Genomic DNA, 21,603 nt, shown 5'->3' with positions numbered 1-21,603 from the left:
GATACAATGCTTACTGTTTTCAAAATTCTACTATTCAGGGCTTCTTATAAGTACCTTATCTCAAATAATCTCACTCCAGATACATCCTGGGAACTTATAAGTTATATTGTGTTCTTCAAATCATAATCTATTACCCCATGCATCTGTGGATCTGTAGTCTCCCTAAAAGTTTTACACACTCTGCTCACAACTAAATTTATGTCTTTTACCATCCTAAATCTGAGCTATGTCACTTAAAGTTACTTGTGATTAGAGTGAAGTTAAACAGTCCAATCCTTCAAAAAGCCTCCATATAATTTAAAATGCTGCATATACTGTCTGCTCTGCTTCCTACAATTTGAGTCATCTACACTGTGAAGCTAAAGGGGCAAAAATTAGGAAAAATTTCATGAACTTTCCAACAATTTAATTGTGCCTTCTTCTTATTTCTAAGTTTGTTTCCAAACACTTTAAGTATTTTCCATTATTCCTACAGGGATATTTTGCCCTATATCTTGTGGTTTGATCAATATGTAAAGGATGAATTATGTTCTGGTTCATCCTAGTCTACTATTTTCCTGACATAATACTTGAAATAGGTTTAATGAAGACACATAAACTAAAAAATTAAATATTGTTATTTAAAATTATGCATGATTAAATTTGACTTATTATGAATTAGGAAACTAAAAATAATAAGAAGCATGGAACAAAATACATTTAAAACATTTTGTGAAATGACTCAAAATAAAATTGCTGTTAACATATTTTTAAAATCTGAATGAAAATATAATATTTAGGGTTTTCTAGATGTCTTAGATCCTAGAAAAGTATAAAAAACTTGATGTATTTTGTGAATTTAGAAAATCCCCCATAAAGCAACATATTTAATAACCAGAAAACCTGATTTTTAATATGTATTCCTTTCAAAATTATGTAAAATTTTATCTAAGTGAAATTAATATTAAAATAGAACATGGTAAATAAAATTATTGAATATTGACCCATATATTTCTGTAATTAATTTTATAAATATGTCAAAATGAGAAATATATACGTAAACAATATTAATAGAGAGATAATTTGATAATGACATGCAGAATGCTGTGCTGAGAACTTCCATAAATTATCTGCTTGATTAAATGAAAGAAATTTTAGAAGTAATATCAAAATATACATTTTTAAAACTCTTGAAATTAACCAAGAATTGAAGCAAGATTAAATTAATATATTAAGGAAAAATTTCCAGATCTCACTAAGAACCTTATGTTTTATTTCATTTTATCTTAAGCTACTCCCATCCCCCTCCTTAGATCTGCATGAGCCTTGATGAGTGAGGAGAATAGCTTCCCTACCTTAGTAGCTGTGTAAACGATCAGCTTGGTAATCATTACAGGGAGTAGAGTAGTTTTGGGATTGTTCAACTAGTCCTAACCTAAGATCATTTTCACAATTTTTTCTGTCTTGTAGCTCCCTGGAATGTCTCATTTGCATGATGTTATATCTGTATATAGCAGCTCTTCAATCAGGGCATTTTTCAGACACAGTTTCAATTATTTAATACATCAGCTACCTGAAGATGAAGTGTGTGATTGAATAAAATAAATTATGTCCAAATACATTCTGGAAAACTTCAGGGATTTAATGTTCTTAGGGGTCTTTGAAGAGTTCTGACAATCCCAGAGATCTAAAAAACCTGTGTATATGGAGAAAATTTATATGACAAGTAATGGCCTAATGGAATGTAATGCTCACCCCAATCCTCAATCTAATTGACCCTGATGATCTACACATGCAAGAAGTGAGGTCTAAAATATATATTTTAAGTTCCTTGTGTTAAAGGCATGCTATTAAATACAAAAGGTCCTTATCAAATGGTGGGAAACTTATTGTATCAAAGCTTTGTAGGAAATCTCTGAGCAATCATCAGCAGAAAAGCAAATGAACATACCAGAGAATTAATTACACACACTATAGTAAATAAATACTTTATCACATTAGTCAAGGAAATTAATTAATCCAAAAGCTAAATAAATGGTGTACCCTTTCACTTAAGATCTTCTTATTTGTTTTGTTTTGTTGAAATTTTTGTCTTAAATTAGTCCTGTTTCATAAAATTGGCTACCTGGACTGTGGAACAACTTGTGTGGTTAATGAGTCTCAGGTTATTATGTTCTCTTATTTCTATCATATTTGAGTTGAGGGTAATATAAAAGTATATATAAAAATGTTAAGACTTATGACTAGATAAAGAACTTTAAGGATTTTACTTTGGGACTGTAATTTGAAAAAATGTTGTTTGAGGAGGTCTATATCTATCTATCTATCTATCTATCTATCTATCTATCTATCTATATATCAGTTAAACTAGTTATCAGGGAATTATGAGGACAAGAAAATTCATTTAAATGTCTTTTTTAGGAATTCAGCATTGTCTATCCTAAAACATGGGTTTTGTTATTATCACTGATGCCTTCAACTCTGAAAGAAATAAAGAATATCCTAGCAAAACCTTATATTGTTGTGTTAATGTATGTGGAGATATGTGATTTTGTAGTTAGACTATCTGTAAGGAAGGAGACAGCATATATTATTTTAAATTTAAAAAGGACAATTTATAGGTAATGGCCCAATAGTTCATAATAACTGTGAAGATGATGATTGCCAGTTTGTTCAAATGTGCTGTGTTTTGGATTATTTTTCTATGGATATTCTGGCTAAGGAGTACAACTCAGCAACATTCAACTAAACTCCATCACATATGATAGTTAGTGCACCATTCACATAGTTTATATACTCCTATTTTCTTTCACTCAGATAATACAAAGGGCTTTGCAAGTAGTTAAGACATGTGGGTGAGGCATGAGCTCCTCCAGTACTCTGCCATCCATCATAGTACTGAAGATCAGGGAAGTCAACCCTTTCTGCAAGTGAGATATAACAAAGGGTCCAGGTTTGGTTACATCATACTATGGATATTTTAATAGCTATGCCAAGCTTGAAGGATGCTATTTTTGTTTGCCTTGCTCCTTTCTTGTTGAAAAGTTAAAATTTTGAAAAGAAGCCATATTCTGGACCATACAGGAAGTTTTTACAAACAGTATAATATTGAAATAATACAGATATATACTATAATCATAGTGCAAAGGATGCACAAGTTAAGAAGTCAAAAAATTAAATAAAATATCTCAGAATGTTTGGCAGTACACTTAACTACTTAAGGATTAAAACATTCACAGTGAAATTATAAAATACTTAAAAATGTATGATAATGAAGGTACTATATATCAAAGTTGTTAATAAATGTCAAAATTATATGTGTATATATGTATACCTATGTTTTATACTGGAGCTTATTAACAATAAAGAACAGTGGATTTCATTCTGACATACAAATATACACCATAACTAGATCAATCACAATCTCCATCACCTCTCTTTATCCCACTCTCTCCATATGATCCACTTTCTCTACCTTGTTTTCCTTCTACTTTCAGGAGATTTCTTTGTTTCCATTTTTTCTTCTAGCTTTCACATGATAGAAGGAAAGTTGATTTTTTTTCTGTATCTATTGAGACGATTGTGTAATTTTAGTTCTTGATTTTATTTATCTGGTGTATTTTGTTTAATTAATTGTGAATATTGCATCATTCCTGTATTCCAGGCATAAAACCAACTTGATCATGAAGTGTAAACTTTTTAATGATTTTCTGAATTCTAATTACAGATATTGTGTTAAAGATTTGGCACTCATATTCATCAAGGAAATTGATTTCTAATTTTCTTTCCTTGATATTTTCTTATGAGCTTTTTGTGTCAGAGTGATACCCCATTTGTAGAGTGAGTTTGGAAGTGTTTCTTCTCTTCCTATTTTGTGGGATAATTTAGGGGCATTAGGGTTAATTCTTCTTAAAGATCTATAAAAGTTCAGCTGTGATTTAATCTGATCTTAGGTTTGTCTTTTGGGGAGGCTTTTTATTACAGTTTAAATATTGTTATCTCTTTGTATATTCAGTTTTCTGTATATTATTTTTTAATTTGTGAATTATAATTCTTTATAATAGTGGGCTTTGCTATTAAATATTCAAAGATGTCTTAGTGGTCATGAATTATTTTAGTTTATGTGTATATATGAAGATTTTTATTTTTCTTTCTATTCTGAAGGATACCTTTGCTAAGAAATAGCTTTGCTATGTTGGAGGCTTTTTTTTTTTTTTGGTGGTGGTGGTGTTTGTTTGTTTTGTTTCATTTCATTTTGTTTTATTTTTTCAAATCTTAAAATTTATCATTTCATAGCCTCATGATCTTACAAGTTTATTACAAGAGATGTGCTGTTTTACTGTTTGATTTCCCTTTATAAGTAACATGGTACTTCTCCCTTGCAGGTTTAATTTTTTTCTTTGTTCTGGACTTTTGACATTTTAATTTTATAGTTTTGTGGAGAGGTTCAGGCTTTTTCTTTTTTGAGAATTTTAAATTCCTTTGGAATCTTAAAGTCCTTTGCATTACACATGGTTAGAAAACTTTGGGCTATTATTTCTATGAATGTATTTTCTGAAAAAATAACCTTTGCTCCTTCTTTAAGACTTACAAGTCCTAATTGAGGTATGTTAATATTGTCACAGAGATCATATATTCTAATCTTTGTTTATTATTTTATTACTGTCTGAATGTACTAATTTATATATCTTATCTTCATGTTATGAAATAATAAATTCGGCTTGATCTGATCCATTGATAAGACAACTGTGTTTTTATTTACTCAATTGATTTTTTTCATTACCAGGATTTGTGCGTGTTTCTTTTAGACTCTCTATCTTCTTATTGAAATTGTCTTTCATATTCTGGAATTTCTTAGTTCCTTCTTTACATCTTATTTTAGTTCATTAATCTGTTTAACACTCCACATTGTAAATTTTTCATTTTGAGATATTTCAATTCAAAATTGAATGATTGAATTATTGGACAACTATGGAATGTTGGAGTTATCTTATTACCTTGGTACATTAGCCATCTTTTGTCTTTGTGAATAAAATATTTGTCAAGTACAACTTAGAAGAAGAAAAGTTTATTTTGGGTTCATGGTTTCAGAGATCTTTTTCATGGATGACTCACTCCATTCCTCTGGACCCAAACTGAGGAAGAATATCATGACATAAGGCATGAGAGAAGAAAGATGCTCTGGCCATGGTTTCTGGGAAGCAATGTGTAGGAGGAGACAGGGACAAAATATCTAATCTAGAAGGCATGCCCCCATCTACTCACTTCCACCAGTCACACCCTACCTGCCTATAATTACCACACATAATCCATTCAAATTAGTAATCCATCAAATGATTGACCCAGCAATCAGGTTGCAGCTCTCATAATCTAAATATTTAACCTCCTGCATTAACATGGGAGCTTTGGGGAACACCACATGTCCATTTCATAACACCTGTTATCTCACAATTCTGATCTTACTACATTGAAACTCAGGCATCTACTGAGATATATATCTCTTCCTCTATTATGTGAGAGATATTTTTATAAACTTTTTTCTCTTTTCAATGGGCTATGCAACAGGAGTTTTTCTCAGAGCCAAGAATTTCACACAATATGTGCATAGATCTATGAAAAATTTCCAGCCCTGCTTTGAGAGATAAGGGCAACCACTTGAAAGCAAACCACAAACTAACTATTTATAAAATATTAAAATATTCTCTATAATTTCCTTAGACTAGAAGTGGAAAAGTGGAGTAATAACCTATATTAAGCTGAAAAATGTGTATTAAAGAAAGTAAAGTATGTATTAAACTATATATAAGATGAAAATAAAAAAAGATATAAGAAGCAGAATTAAGATGGATGAGGGAGGAAAGTGAGACTTAGGAATAAAATGTGATGAGAGAAAAGAAGAAGGAGTAAATGTGGCAAAAAAAGAAGATAAGAGATAGAATAAATAAATCCAGTTAAGACATTATCACATTAAAAAAATAAAACAGCAAATCAAGGGAGTGGTGTTGCAAGAGAAACAGAAGAAGAAAAAATGGGAAGAGAAAAAAGAAAGAATATAAAAAAGGATATAGAAGGACAGTGACAGAGTGAATAACTCCAAACAACACATTACAATATTAGAGAAAAAGTACAAAAAACTAGATTAAAGTATGCAATATTAAATAGCATGGGACAGTTATCAATTCAATACAGAAGAAAATACCAGTGAAATAAAAATACTATCATTAAAGAATATAAAGTTACTCATTGTCAAAATATTTTATTGGCGATATAGACATTTCTGATTGGGACTTATTTTTTTTATTAGTTGTTCAAAACATTACATAGTTCTTGACATATCATATTTCATACATTTGATTCAAGTGGATTATGAACTCCCATTTTTACCCCGTATACAGATTGCAGAATCACATCGGTTACACATACACTTTTTTTCATATTGCCATACTTGTTTATGTTGTATTCTGCTGTCCTTCCTGTCTTCTACTATCTCCCCTCCCCTCCAATTTTCTCTCTCTATCCCATCTACTGTAATTCATTTCCCCCATTGTTTTTTTCCCTTTCCCCTCACTTCCTCTTATATGTAATTTTGTATAACAATGAGGGTCTCCTTCCATTTCCATGCAATTTCCCTTCTCTCTCCCTTTCCCTCCCACCTCTCATCCCTGTTTAATGGTGATCTTCTTCTCATGCTCTTCCTCCCTGCTCTGTTCTTAGTTGCTCTCCTTATAACAAGGCATTTGGCATTTGTTTTTTAGGTATTGGCTAGCTTCACTTAGCATCATCTGCTCTAATGCCATCCATTTCCCTGCAAATGCCATGATTTTGTCATTTTTTAGTGCGGAGTAATGCTCCATTGTGTATAAATGCAACATTTTTTTTATCCAGTCATCTATTGAAGGGCATCTAGGTTGGTTCCACAGTCTAGCTATTGTGAATTTTGCTGCTATGAACATCAATGTAGCAGTATCCCTATAGTACGTTCTTTTAAGGTCTTTGAGGAATAGTCCAAGAAGGGGAATAGATGGGTCAAATGGTGGTTCCATTCCCAGCGTTCTGAGGAATCTCCATACTGCTTTCCAAATTGGTCTCACCAATTTGCATTCCCACCAGCAATGAACAAGTGTACCCTTTTCCCCACATCCTCACCAGCACTTGTTGTTGTTTGACTTCATAATGGCTGCCATTCTTACTGGAGTGAGATGGTATCTTAGGGTGGTTTTAATTTGCATTTCTCTGATTGCTAGAGATGGTGAGCATTTTTTCATGTACTTGTTGATTGATTGTATGTCCTCCTCTGAGAAGTGTCTGTTCAGGTCCTTGGCCCATTTGTTGATTGGGTTATTTGTTTTCTTATTGTTTAATTTTTTGAGTTCTTTGTATTCTCTGGATATTAGGGCTCTATCTGAAGTGTGAGGAGTAAAGATTTGTTCCCAGGATGTAGGCTCCCTGTTTAAATCTCTTATTGTTTCTTTTGCTGAGAAAAAACTTTTTAGTTTGAGTAAGTCCCATTTGTTGATTCTAGTTGTTAACTCTTGCGCTATGGGTGTCCTATTGAGGAATTTGGAGCCCGACCCCACAGTATGTAGATCATAGCCAACTTTTTCTTCTATCCGATGCCATGTCTCTGATTTAATATCAAGCTCCTTGATCCATTATGAGTTAACTTTTGTGCATGGTGAGAGAAAGGGATTCAGATTCATTTTGATGCATATGGATTTCCAGTTTTCCCAGCACCATTTGTTGAAGATGCTATCCTTCCTCCATTGCATGCTTTTAGCACCTTTGTCAAATATAAGATAGTTGTAATTTTGTGGATTGGTCTCTGTGTCCTCTATTCTGTACCATTGGTCCACCTGCCTGTTTGGGTACCAATACCATGCTGTTTTTGTTACTATTCCTCTGTAGTATAGTTTGAAATCTGGAATCGCTATACCACCTGATTCACACATCCTGCTTAGTATTGTTTTTGCTATTCTGGGTCTTTTATTCTTCCATATGAATTTCATGATTGCTTTCTCTATTTCTACAAGAAATGCCGTTGGGATTTTGATTGGTATTGCATTAAACCTATAGAAAACTTTTGGTAATATCGCCATTTTGATGATGATAGTTCTGCCTATCCATGAACAGGTTATATTATACCATCTTCTAAGATATTCTTCTATTTTTCTCTTTAGGGTTCTGTAGTTTTCATTGTATAAATCTTTCACCTCTTTTTTTAGGTTGATTCCCAAGTTTTTTTTTTTTTTTTGAGGATATTGTGAATGGGGTGGTTGTCCTCATATCCATTTCAAAAGATTTGTTGCTGATATACAGGAATGCCTTTGATTTATGCATGTTGATTTTATATCCTGCCACTTTTCTGAATTTATTTTTTACCTCTAGTAGTTTCTTTGTAGAACTTTTTGGGTCTGGTAGGTATAGGATCATGTCAACTGCAAATAGTGATAATTTAAGTTCCTCTTTTCCTATCTTTATGCCTTTAATTTCTTTCATCTCTCTAATTGCTAAGGCCAGTATTTTGAGAAATATATTGAATAGAAGTGGTGAGATAGGGCATCCCTGTCTTGTTCCAGGTTTTAGAGGGAATGCCTTCAATTTTTTGCCATTTAGAATGAGCCTCAGGGCTTAGCACAGATAGCTTTTACAATATTGAGGTAAGTTCCTGTTATACCTAGTTTTTCTAGTGTTTTGAACATAAACGGATGCTGTACTTTGTCAAATGCTTTTTCTGCATCTATCAAGATGATCATATGGTTCTTATCTATTGATGTGGTGAATAACATTTATTGATTTCCATATATTGAACCAGCCTTGCATTCCAGGGATGAAGCTTATTTGATCATGGTACACAATTTTTTTGATATGTTTTTGTCTTCTGTAACCCATTAATCATTCAGTAATATATTGTTCATTTTCCAAGTGATGTAGGATTTTTCCTTCCTTCTTTTACCATTGATTTCCAATTGCATTCCATTATGATCAAATAAGATGCATGGTATTATCTCCACACCTTTATATTTTCTAAGGGCTGCCTTATGGCATAATATATGGTCTATTTTTTGAGAAGGATCCATGTGATTCTGAGAAAAAAGTATATCCACTTGATGATGGTTGATATATTCTATATATGTTGGTTAAGTCTATGTTATTGATTTTGTTATTGAGTTCTATAGTTTATTTATTCAACTTTTGTTTGGAGGATCTGTCCAATGGTGAGAGAGGTGTGTTGAAGTCACCCATAATTATTGTGTTGTGGCCTATTTGAATCTTGAAGTTGAGGAGAGTTTGTTTTATGAACATCGCAGCACCATTATTTGGTGCATAAATATTGATAATTGTTATGTCTTGTTGGTGAATGGTTCCTTTTAACAGTATATAATATTTTCTCTTTGTTCTGTATATTGGATATCTTCATAACAATGTGTCTTGGTGTTGGTCTACTGTGATTTTGTATGCTCAGTGTCCCTTATGCATCTAGAATTTGTACATCCATTTCCTTTATTATATCTGGAAGGTTTTCTAAAATTTTTTTATTCAATAGATTGCTCATTCCCTTGGTTTGGACCTCTATACCTTCCTCTATCCGGATGACTCTTAAGTTTTTTTTTGTTATCCCATATCTTTTGGATGTTTTTCTCGTGGTTGATTACCAGCGTTTCTAAGTTGGCTAGACTCTTTTCAAGATGATATATTTTGTCTTCATTGTCTGATGTTCTGACTTCTACTTGCTCCACTCTGCTAGTGATACTCTTGTTTGAGTTTTTAATTTGAGATAGTTTTCCTTCATTTCTAGGATTATTGTTTGATTTTTTTTTATAATCTCTATCTCCTGGCAAAGTTACTTATTTGCTTCTTGAATCTGTTTATGTAATTCATTTTCAATGTGTTCTTTCATTGTTTGAATTTGTTGTCTCATGTCCTCTTTAAGATTCCATTCCATCTGTATAAGGCATTACTTGAGTTCTTTATTTGACCATTTTTCTGAGCGTCTAGGTTCTCCTGTAGATTTAGGCTGTCCTGCATTGTTTGTACTCCTTTTCTTCCTTGCTTTTTCATGCTGCTCATGTTACTTCTGGTTCTGTTTGACTGCTGAGTGACTGTTTACTCCTATAAATTTATTTTGGTTTTGTGTATCTCTGGGGTCTCTCCTTTGTGATCAGAGACTATGACTAGAGATGATGAATTTTATTGCACTTTAAAGCAGATTCATTTGCTTCATAAAATGCATACGGATTCTGATGGCATATAGCAATCTGCGGTTTTGTCTTGGGACTTATATTTAGGTGGAGTGATGTGATGGTATAGAGGTTGGTATATCTTGGCAATCTTGGAAGATTGCTCTACTGACGAGGCATATTAACAGGAGAATGAACCAGAGTATTTGGAGGTAGCTAGGCAATTGGTAGCACTATATAATACCTCGGAATATTTACCTATACACATTTAGTAAATTACACATAAACAGCGTAGTAATACTTGGGAGGAAAGGTATTAGAAGGGGAAGGAAGAAGTTGCTGCAGTCACTGGTTTCAATAACGCTATTCCCTCCTCCGAATTCTGGTGACGTCAGTTGTCTGCCATGGTGGTGTCCAATGCCAAGGACGGCCATTCGTTCCCTTTGCCGGGTGTCCGATGCAAAGGGTGGTTCCGTTCCTGCTCTCCCAGGTCATGTTTCAATTCTGGACCCGCTGCCTATGAAGGCTCAGTTAGTATCACCTCAAAAGGTTCACAGAGAAAATGAAGAGTTGTTTCTCTATTCCGCGGAAGCATCTGTAGCACTGAGTCACAGCAGTTTGTCGGAGAGATGCAGACAATCAGCCAGAAACTACATATGGGGAGCCTGAATTCACCCACTCCAGGCTCGGTGTGGTCCACTTCAGCCCACCATTGCCAAGTTATCCTGAGAAAACAGCATTCAGTGGGTTTAAGACTCCCTTTGCCCGTGCATCTGAAGAGGTCACAGAATTGATCTCTCAGCTCCTGCCACCAAGTTGGATCTCTCTGATTGGACCTTATAGTTTTAAATTACACCAGGTATTGTGAGGTATAGTCATTACTGTAGACTTAACTGTGTGACTTCAGCATCAATCATATCTGCACTAATTTGAGAAAGAAAAGATTTAGTTCTTCACCTGTCTAATTCTGCATTCTGCTTCAAAAGCTGACCCAAACTGAGGTTCTTGCCTTTAACCACACCAACTTAAAACTGCGTACATCTTACTTGATTCTTGGATATCCTGGTATTTCTCTGGAATTTCCAGATATCTAATAAATCTCAGAATTGACAATTGGAATGAGTTAAGAGTGTCAGTGGCCTTGTGGCCAGATCAATCCTTGGCTGGGAGGATAGCTTTGTGTGCCCCATGGAAAACCCCATAATTCCAGGGCTAAGTGTGCATATAATAAACTTAATCTTTTCTGGCAAGGTAGCTCTGATAATTCTTGGTAGAATCACAGAGCTTGAAATTTCTCTATTATGTCTAATTAGACTGCCAGAATGTGGTAGGTGTGTGCATGCCTGTGTCCCTGACACTACAGTAAATACCTTATCTTGCCCTTTGCTGGGGAAGCCAAATTATATTTGAAAGTATCTTAATGAATCACAACACTTAAAATCCCTCTATTAAGAAAAAGAAAATTGTGCTGGAACGTAGCTGGGGTGTTTGTAGACACACCTAAATCTAGAGTGCCAATTTTTAACGAACTGCACTGAGCCTGCCATAGTCCAGAATTCTCAAAAAATTTCATGCCACAGTATAATTTGTGATACTGGGATCATTTTTGATCCAGACACCTACCACTCATTGTGTCTTTGGAACCCCAAAAATAAGAGTGAAAAAAATATTGCAGAAACTTTTGATCTCCTGCACAAACATCCTAGACAATGAACTTACTTTTAAGATGGATGTCCCTTCTGAGACTTCATTAATCTGTAGGAAAGTGCCCATAATGTCTTTTCCAATGCCATCTTGCTACATAGTATTTAAGTGTCTTTAAAACTCAGACAGCCTACCTGCACAGTAGTGGAATCTGCATGTTTTGAAATTTTCATGGTTCCTTCTTTCAGCATTCCACAGGGAAGCTTCCCCTCCCTGATCAAACAGCCATACACTCAGTGCTTTTTCATAATTAACTCTTGGCAATTTAAGTTTCCATAGTTATCAGGGAATTACAAATATACATGAAGAGATTATAATAAAATATTTTAGATAAGCCTTTTCATTTTCAGCATGGTACAGAACATAATAAAATGCGTTAATTTCATATAAACATAGTTATGCAAGAATAATAGAAAATAAATATATTCCATGTTTGAAAAAAAATGATTAATTATTGACTCATAATTAAACTGAGTACCATTGTTCAGCTTGAACACAAATCTCCATATTTATTGGTGTGGTGTTATAAAGCAGGATGATGAATCCAACATTAAGCTATGAATATTCTTCTAAACATAGAACATAAGACACTAATAGTGCTCCTGTCTATTTTTTATTAGAAAATTAAATTACAAATGTGAATTAAAATGTATAATAATTGTGATAGTGGAATCAAAAGCATTTTATTCATAACTATTAAATTATAAGCAGAAATAATAGACATTTACTATTTAAATGCTGAGAAATATGGTGCCATAAAAATTGCCAAATCCTAGATATCTTCTTAGAAAAATCATGATTATCATCTTTATATACATTTTGATAGGTTTTAGTTTTTTTATGTTTTAGTAATGTGTGTCTTTCTGTGTGTATATACATATATATGGGTTTATGTAAATATGTATATACATACACCACATGCACTTATAGTCAACCCTTTATATCTGTGGAGAATTATCTCCAGGATCCTCTACAGATATCAAGAACTGCTTATGCTCATTTTCTGTATAAAAACTGGCATAATATTTGCATACAATCCCCACCCATCATTCTTTATACTTGAAGTAACTTCTTGATTAGTTATAATACACATTACAATGTAAATGTCATATAAACAATTATTATGCTGTACTATCTATTAAATACCATCAGAAATTTTCTGTAACTTTCTTTTTTCAAATGTTTGACATCCATGGCAATTTCATACTAAGATGAGAAATGCACAGGTAGAGGGATGACTCCATATTTGTTTATATGAGTTTGCACATATATGTCCAATAATTGGAGATTTTTGACTTTGTTTTTCAAATTTAGATTTTAGTAAACATTTTATTTTTTCCATTGGCTGAATTCTGAAATAAGAATGTTTAATTTCCTTTTGTATTTTTTTTTTTCTACCAAATTCCTTAAAGACAGTGTAACTTAGTCATAGTCTTCAGTTTGGGCACACAATTGTCATTGGTCAGTTTCTTTCCACATTTATTATCAATTTCATGACATTTTAAAGTTCTATTCTGCTGAATGATTTCCACCTACATTGTTCCTTCTGCTTATACCAACAATTTCAAAATGTATTCCTTCCCTTATGTGTCATGGACCCATTTGTGAATCTCTCTGAGATATAGACATAGGACTGAAATGTAATTTTCACAAATATTCATATTTACCCACAATTCTCAGCTATACTTGGTGTCATCTTCATTTATACAATTTTTTAGTGTATTAAATGTATATTTGTGACTCATGGAGGCATTAATTTATAAGTTTTTAAATATTATTTGAGTCTCTGTATATATGTGTGTATATGTATGCATATGTATAATGTGATGACTCCTTTTTTAATAACTCATATACTTTGCATTTTTCTTGATTTTTTTATTGATTTGAAGGAATTTCTTGAATATTTGGGATGTTAATTGTTAATCAGTTTAGATGTTGAAAACATCTTTTCTGGTATTACTAAAATTACATTGATTATAATTGTTGTTTTCACCCTCATTCCTGTTAAATGGTTTTAACTTTCACATCCTGGTTTAATTCATCTAAAATCCACCTTTGAATATTATAATTTATTGATACAATTATACTGGAATCATATATGAAGCACCAATTTCTCAATACACAGATCAATGTAAGAAAAATGTTTTACTGTATGATATTAAAAGGTAATTTATATATGGATGCATAAAAAAGTAACTTGTCTATCATTAAATTTTATATTACCATATAAATATGGTTGTGTTATTTGGTTTATATATACAAATCAAACAACACAAATATATATATATATATATATATATATATATATATATATATATAATTGTTTGGTTCTATGACTTAGTAACTTTTAAGGTGATTTCATGCATTTGGCACCTGTTTTTAAATCTCTTATTTATAATTATTAAAATTATTTAGCATTCTTAAAAATATCTTGATTAAATTTTATTGATATTTGTATCAAGTATCACATTTTAATGTATTTTTATATTTTTAAATTAATTAATTTATTTTTATATGGTGTTGAGGATTGAGCCTAGGATCTCATGTGTGCGAGGCAAGCACTCTACCACTGAGCTACAACCCCAGCTCACACTTCAATGTTTTTATTAGCTAATGATAGTTTTATATAACAGTGGAGTTCATTTTAGCATATTCTTACATACATGAAATATAATTTGCCCCATTTCAATTCCCAGTACTTCCAGTTTTCATTCCCTCCTCACTCTCTCTGTTCATCTTTTTTATCTTAAATTCTAATGTACATTCTAATCTGTAATAGTGGTATAAGAGGGTAAACATCTATTTGTAAGTTGATGTTTCATCCAGAATATTTGTTGAACATGCGTCTTTTACAGTATACTTTTTTTTAGTATGCTGGCTATTGCATGTGAAGTGTTGTATAACCAAAAAAAAAAAAAAGACCTTCATAGTTTGTGTTTATTTTAATTTTTAAACCTATTTTTAAATACGATATGTTCTAAAGTATAAGGAAATGCATCTTATTCAATGTCAAATGGCAATGGTGATAGTAAACCTGTTTCCTCTTTCAGATGTTGATAGTATTTATTGACTACCTTGATTCTCAACAATGGGTATATGTTAGCATCTTTCATGAAAAAACATAAAAACTCTTGGAGAAATAAGTAAGATGGCCAACTGGGAAGTTCAAATACCCTTATATTCTCATAGATCACTTAAAAATTCTAAATCTGTGTAATTAAATTTATAAGTGCTCTAGAAATCAGTTAATTGTCTGCAGTCATGAAGTGAATGTCTAATCAAGAACAAGCCATATTTCATAAAATATCTCATGACCTTTTACTTAAGCTTGATTTATATTTTCCTGACATAATGTGGTGCAGCTTAGTAGAAGCATAGTAAATATTAGTTCCCCATCTGCACATTAGGCTACTGAGATTGTTGGATCTAATTCCAAAAGGATTGTTTTTGTTACTTACAAATTCACCATCTCTATGTTCCTTATAATCTCTATTCATATAGCAACTCACCATTTTTTAAAATGTTTTTTTTTTAGTTTTAGTTGGATACAATATATAACTTTCTTTCTTCCTTCTTTTCTTTTTTTCTTTATTTCATGTAGTGCTGAATATTGAACCCAATGCTTTACACATGCTAGGCATACGCTTTACCACTGAAACACAACCTCAGCCCATATATAGCACTTCATGTTTCATAGCCTCACCATATATATTAGGTTTTCCATAGCATGATGATCTCCAGGAAGTCATTTGTTTTACATGACAATTGGTATCCAGAGATATGAAGCACTCTTTAAGTCTTAAAGGAAAAGCTTAGGACCAACAGAACATAACTCATGCTGTATTCTATCAGCTAAAAAATAATATAAAGTTATACCAAATTCTTTCATTATATATATCTTAAAAAAGAATATCTAATACACACACATACGCATACACACGAACACACAGATTTAACACACAAAACTTGCAAGGAAGGTATTATTTTTCATGTAACAGAAGTTATACAATGCTTAATGTCAGTAGTTTCAGAATTTTTTGAGGAAATATTTCCAAATTTATAAAATTTTCTTTTCTTGGTTTTTATTGAAGTTACTGTGTCTACACGTAAGTGCAATGCACTCATCTGGGATTTTTCTTATATTATAATGAATGCTTGTCAATTTCATTAAATACATTTTGTTCTCCATAATTTTTGAAATACTGTTAAATTTTAAACAACTTAAAAGTCTCAGAATGAAGGATGAGCTGAACAAATCGTGATGTATCCATGAAATAAAATGTCCTGAAGTCACTTAAAATAATATTTTAGGATTAAAATAATATTACAAGATATATAAGCTTGTTTCCAATATCTAAATGCAAACTTACATATGAATATGAATATGTTTTGTACTGCATACCAGGAAGTTTTTGAAAAACTATAAATGAATCAGTTGGATTCTAAAACATTTTATTCTACATAATCTGTAAAACATTTATTTTATAGGTTTCCCAAGTTTTGCTTATAAATCAAGACAAAGCAGTACATACAGTCATGGAAAAAATAAAACAGAAGAAAATAGACAGTGGGATGCCTATATCAATGTTCTTTGATTCTATCTTGACCATGAAACAGAAATGTTCAACATTTACCTTAAAATCTTATGAAGATGTATGCTCAACAGAGAATGTAAACTGGAAAAATCAGATGTGGAACAACAAGGCAGGCTCTTCCATTCAAACTTTTTTTCTGTAACTTGTTCCTTTAAGTTCATTTTATAAAGAGAAATCTATACTAAATTCTGTCTGGTGAGCTCACAAGTCTCTGGTTAATTCCCTGAAGTGTCCATTACAGATTTTTAACACACTTAAAACTCCTAATTATCAAAGATCAATGGTAGTCTTCATTTTGAAACATTTCATAGGGTGCATTCTTTTCTTACATCTTCTCAAAATTTATTTATTAATTCCTGACAACTGAACAATACCTGACAACTGGATCCATGGTGATAATTCATATTATATCTAAAAGACTTAACTAAAACAGTTCTAGAGTGCCACTAGCTGGGGTCATGCAGATGTGAAATGTAGTATTTCCAATGCTGTCTTCTAGAAGACCAGATAAGTCTTCAAAGCATGAGAACTCAAACAGGTGCCATGTATATATGAAGATTTTCTGAATTATGTGTAGGAAGCTCTAACTTAGTCATGTATAGTTTGATAAATATATATACCATTAAATGCAGATCATGTTTTATATCAAAATTTATGTTAAGCAAAACCAAGTCACTTGACCTCTGGTGTCAAAGAATTTTTCAAGTATACTTTGAGACACTTTTTCCATTTTCATAGAGTTCATTTCCACCCTTCATGACAAGAAGAGTACAGAAGACCATTAGGAATAAAACTTGGTATTGCTCAGATGGAGAGCTTCATAAATGGTGTATGGAAGCTCTCTATCTTTCCCTCTCTATTTACATTAGATTCTCCAACAGTAAATCTCCGCAAAAACATGTCAGAATTAGTCAAGTCACATCTGCACATGTCAGTGTGGTGCTCCTCTGATGCATTGAATTTGAGTTGTTCCATGACTAAGAGCACCATAGGTAAGCATTTAAAAGTTGGAGGTGCTATTCTGAAATTTTATATTTCAGTTGCTGAATGATGTGCTCCACTATTGGAAAACATAGGGTTTCTTTATAGTAACTTTCAGAGGTTAGTTTAGATTCCAGGTTACCTTCATGAGTCCTACAGAATTTCTCAGGGATTTTCATCTAAATATCAAGTTTGGTTGCCAAATTTGTTACTTCCTCAAACCAAAACTCATGATAAACTTCAGTATTTTCCATGACTTCATTGGGTTAAAGTTAAGTTACTGGAGGCAAAGAAGACATCAGAAGTTTGTCCTGGATATTTTTCCCAAAAGCTCTTGTAGAACATAAGGCATTTTAAATAACAACAATGGTAACAATGAAATCAAAGTCTGTTACTACACTACAGAGTACAAATGCCTGACCTATTATACAGTTATTACATCTAATATTTGTGTCACTATTTATATCATCTAAACATAAAACAAGCACTTGAAGGAGGTCCACTAACATTTCAAAAGTATCATGTCTGCCTGTCCACTGAGAATGGAAAATTTCCTTCAGCACTTTACTGGTTTCCTTACTTTTATGAAACAAACAAACAAACAAACCAAAAACAGAAATTACATTGTCCAGTTCTAAAAGCAGTTGTGGTGGTTGATGGAAAAAAGAACTTCCTTGATTCTTCCTAATGCAAGAGAAACCCCCGTCACAGGCACTGATTTTGCCAACCATTTGTGTAAGGCACAGGAAGAGCAGAGTGGGTAGATAGCTTGGGGATATCTAAATGTCTGGAAGCAAATTCCATTTTGGAAGAGGATCATCTAGACACAATGTAAGCCTGGATAGGACAATACTCCATATTAAGCTCCAACTTTTCAGTTATCCTGAAGCAGCCATCCCCCACTTTACCAAAAAGTCATATTTAAACTTCTCCAGGGACCCTGCCCAGAATCAAACTTCTTATCAATGGAATTATGCGAGGGGCATCAACAGGATACCAACAAGATTTCTGCATAGGGTTCTATGTGGTTTGGAGCTTCTTATTTCCTGTAAAAGGCAGGTTTCCTTTTCTTGTAAAAGTTAGTTCTGCCAACAAGCTTATTGCTGTACAAAAGTTACTGTTTCTGTTCTCATAATAAAAGCTTGTGAAAACCTCTGTCCAGCTGAAGAATATGGGACAAAAATTACTTTCATGTAAACTCCCAGTGTCATGTAAATCCCCACACTGGATATAAAATTCAAAACATTTCCAGACTTTGGGTCCAGAGATTTTTAGGCATTGCCCCTCTGGACTGCTACTGCTAAAATAAACCCGCTTCCTGCTAATTCCTTAGGTGTCCAAAATCATCTGTCCTACATCAATCCTAGTATGAAATTTTACAGCCAAAATTTCTGCATCAGTTTCATAAAGCAAGAAGCCACAAATTCTTCTCTCAATTAAGGGAAACATGGAAAAGTGCTCTTTCCTTTCTATGTCTACCGCATTGTCAGTGATAACAGAAAAGAAGAATAAGTCTCTCACTTCTTTGAAGGTTTTCTCCTGAATGCAGCTCTCACAGATCTCTAGCATCTGATTCTGTTGTTTTTGAACTCAACAACGTTTTAAACACCAAGGTCTCAAAGCGCTTTTGAGACCTTTACACAAGAATTTATCTGGCACTCTTGCAATTCTTGAAAGTTTTCAAGAGTGAAGAGACCTTCTGGGATTTCAGCAGCCTCACACCTATCCTGAGATATACTTTATTTTCCCATAAGGATCAAAACTTCAGATGATGACTTTAAGGATTTTTTTGTTTTCCTTCTCATCAAGGGTTAAACATAAAATGTTTTCATCCTGCTTATCACTCCCTTCTTTTGCACAGTGATTCTGAACTTTGCTGTTGTTTGTTTCTTAATGTTTTTGCTCCTGTTCAGAAATTTTGTCACTTTTTTTCTGTTTCAGTGTCCTGAGTTCATCTTCACTCAATTTTTTAAATTTGTTTTCTGTGTCTACTAGATGGATTGTAAATATAATTATGAACATCACATATTGTTTGTATTGCCTTATCTTAAAGAATTGTCCTCTTGACTATTTCTATAGATTAAAGAGGCCTTGAAGTGTTTCACAAATAATTTATAATGTTTATTTAGTTGAATAGATGTTTATCTTTCAAGTCAGCTCTCCTGAAATTCTCCAACCACTCTGGCATCTGGTGGGATCCTGCAGATCCTGGCCTGTGAGGGGGGCCAGCCCTATTGGCTGACTTGCCATTACACTTGCCATTACACTGATGTGGGGCAGACACCCAAGAATCCCTACAAAACATTTTAAATGTATTTTTCCCTCCTTTGATCCTGGGTATTGAACCATGAGGCTCTTTACCATTGATTCACAATCATAGCACTTTTTATTTTATTTTGAGACATGGTCTCTCAGAACTTGCCATCCTTCTGCCTCAACCTATGGAATAGCTGTGATTACAGACATGTACCACCACACCAGGATCAAATATTCATTTTCTTAAATAGCCTCAAGATACAAATGCAAGCTTTGCAAATATTTATAATATTCATTATAAACAAATAATTTCTTTCTTAATATTGCTACTGTAGTAAATATTGAGTACCAATATGTTTCAGGTTCTGTCCCAAGTGTTTTATATGCATAATCTTGTTAAATACTCAAATTCCAACATAAATTATGTCAATTTGCAGAACTGATTTGTAAATGAGAACAATGAGACAAACATAAAATTACTTGCCCAAAGTCATGTTGGCTATTAATTGAATGTGCTGGTATATTGCATAGGCAGCCTGAATTTATTAGCACTTCTTATTGCCACTATGTTCTGATGCTTATTATTAATGTTGGTGTAAAAAATACTGAAATGTGCATTTTTTTCCTCAAACTTATATGAGAATTTTAGAAAGGAGGGTAAAAAAAAAAAAATACACACACGTTTTCCTCTGCAAGATAGCAACTTTTTCCAAGCTGTTTTTAACTGTGTATTAAATGTCAACTTGTGTTTGATAAAATTCATTATCCAATCTGAGTATTGAATAAATTTGTTGATTTATAGATTCCATAAATATAAATAATTATCTCTTTGACCATTGTTAAATTGAAAGAACCTGAGAATATAAAATTTTCTTTGTAATCACCTAATTTTGAACAGAAAGCAAGCAAAGATATTTCATAAACACTTAGTTTCAATAGTCATCCTCACTCAATTTTCTTACTCATATAGTCACTTTCATTTATAAAAGATACTTGTGTATTTTTGAAAACCATATGAAATTGGAATTATGCTTAAATTGTATCAAGAAATTAACACTATATACTTCTTGTTTTTCTTGTCCTTTGCATTTAACTTTATATGATTGTATTCACAAATTTTTGAAAGAAATTCTGTGATTTAAAACAAATATAGGGAGGAAACACAACCAAAAATTTATAACATATGCTTAGCAAGCAGATTTCTAAAATTGATCTGCAGATTTCAGACAATATTTAAATGAAATTAAAACCAATTCTGTAAAAAGATAGTCACTAAAATGTAAATGTGGACAACATATATTAACTTTTCATGTAGATATTTCTATTTTTGTGACAAACTTACAATATCCTAAAATGTATTGATCAAAATGTATGTGTATGTTTTTTAGTTTCCAGAATAAATAGCCTTCTCAGAATAGCTGGGAAGCTTATGCATTGAAGTAGATTAATACAATTAAAGTTCTGCTATATGGTTCCATTTGTCAAGATTAGGTAATGCCACTGTTTTAAACAGGTTTAGTTAACATACAATGGATAACATTTAATTGCATTATTCAATAGATGTTTGCTACATAGGCATTGTTGCAAGGGCTGAAAACAACAATGAACAGAACAATCTCACTTTTTGGCATAATATCTACAATATCTATGATATGTTATTTACTCTTGCACCTGGTTCATCAACATTACAACAGTTGATCTTAATAAAATGAAACTGCCTTCATTTTAGAAAGTGAGAAAACTGAAGAAGATTTTGCTAGTAAATTGGCATAAAAATCACATAGTCAGTAAATGACAAAGCTAGGATTTAAAACATAGTATTCGGACTCAAAAATCTAAGGCATTAACCTTTATAATTTAATGACAAAGATTATCAAGTTAAACAAAAATTAGCACAGTTTTTTACCCTT

General features: G+C 32.5%; 1 pseudogene; it reads right to left on the bottom strand.

Annotated features, from left to right (window-relative positions):
- Positions 1 to 16,986: 16,986 nt before the first annotated feature.
- On the bottom strand, positions 16,987 to 19,188 carry LOC144250671 (52 kDa repressor of the inhibitor of the protein kinase pseudogene; annotated as a pseudogene).
- Positions 19,189 to 21,603: the final 2,415 nt, after the last annotated feature.

This window comes from Urocitellus parryii, chromosome X, assembly GCF_045843805.1.
Source record: "Urocitellus parryii isolate mUroPar1 chromosome X, mUroPar1.hap1, whole genome shotgun sequence".
NCBI classification, from domain to species: Eukaryota; Metazoa; Chordata; class Mammalia; order Rodentia; family Sciuridae; genus Urocitellus; species Urocitellus parryii.
This window is presented reverse-complemented; position numbering and strand designations above follow the sequence as displayed.